At 40.2% G+C, this 1,426-nt stretch overlaps 1 pseudogene; it reads right to left on the bottom strand.

Moving 5' to 3' along the window:
• Nucleotides 1-886: 886 nt before the first annotated feature.
• On the bottom strand, nt 887-986 carry LOC113461417 (annotated as a pseudogene).
• Between the last annotated feature and the right edge of the window lie 440 nt (nt 987-1,426).

Consider the following 1,426-nt stretch of genomic DNA (forward strand, 5'->3'; position numbering starts at 1 on the left):
TTCGCTCTATGGCCCAGTCGATGTCTAGGCAAGCTTTGTCCCTCTAAGGCAGACAGTCTCTGTTCGAGGAAAGTGGGTTTTAAGTGGGACCCTTGCTAAACACATCGTGACCCCTCCACTTACCTGGGAGCTTACCTGGTTGACTAGGTTACTAGACCGGATTGGAGGCTTAGGTGTCCTCTTCAAACCAGTTAAGAGCTGTCTAGAAATTTAAGTAAAACATTAGAAATTGAGATGTAATGTTTTGATGCATGCTTGATTGTGAATAGATTTTTGTTTTACTATATTAGGGTGTCCTTTTAGATATCTTTAGATGGTATTTATATTAAAAAAAAGAGGAGAGGGAAATATTTTATATGCTAAAGTGGAATAGGGACGACACCGGTCGATTAAGTCGTACAACTTTAGATCATCCCTTAGGACATACCCCTGAAATTTCTTCGCAGTATCTCACACCTTGTGAGATGACTGATTTAAATGAAGATGGGGGAAGCCACCATGATCGAGAACGTGAACCCCATGTTATGACCCTAAGACAATACCTACAACCGGTTAGGACTAGTCAGCCTTCATGCATAATTTTTCCTGATAATGTAGGACATTTTGACATCAAACCAGGGGTAATTCAATTGCTGCCCAAGTTTCACGGGTTAGAGTCCGAAAGTCCGTATCTTCATTTAAAGAATTTTGAAGAATTGAGCATTACATTTAGAGTGCCGAACGTCACCGAGGATGTCCTCAAAGCTGACATTATTCCCTTTCTCTCTAAAGGATAAGGCCAGAACATGGCTAAACTCCTTGCGACCTAGATCAATAAGAACTTGGCAAGATATGCAGAGAGAATTTTTGAAGAAGTTCTTTCCCGCACAAAGGATCAACTTTTTGAAAAGACATATTAGCAATTTCCAACAAAAAGATAATGAAACATTTTATGAATGTTGGAAAAGATTTAAAGACCTTATTCTCTCATGCCCTCATCATGGGTTGAAATTTGGAGAACTATTAGGTTCTTTTATGAAGGTCTATCTCCACAGTTGAAACAGTTTGTAGAGACCATGTGCAATGGTAGATTTTTAGAAAAACAACCTGATGAGGCATGGGAGTATTTGGATTTCCTTGCTGAGACTGCCCAACTTTGGAATAATGGGGATAGAAACAATAAATCTTTACCTAAGCCTACTAGCTCTGTACAGGAAGGCCTTTACAACCTCAGAACTGAGGATGATCTTCATGCTAAAATGGCAGCCCTCACTAGGAAGGTAGAAGAAATTGAGCTTCGAAAGGGTGAGCCTGTCAAAACTATAGAGCTTAGAAATGAGTGTTGTGGTATCTGCGATATGTCTGGTCATACTACTACAGATTGCCCCACCATACCGGCATTCAAAGAAGTCTTGCACGATCAAGCAAATGCTATGAACTCCTACCA

The sequence above is a fragment of the Phoenix dactylifera genome, unplaced genomic scaffold (genome assembly GCF_009389715.1).
Source record: "Phoenix dactylifera cultivar Barhee BC4 unplaced genomic scaffold, palm_55x_up_171113_PBpolish2nd_filt_p 000494F, whole genome shotgun sequence".
In the NCBI taxonomy this organism is placed as follows: domain Eukaryota; kingdom Viridiplantae; phylum Streptophyta; class Magnoliopsida; order Arecales; family Arecaceae; genus Phoenix; species Phoenix dactylifera.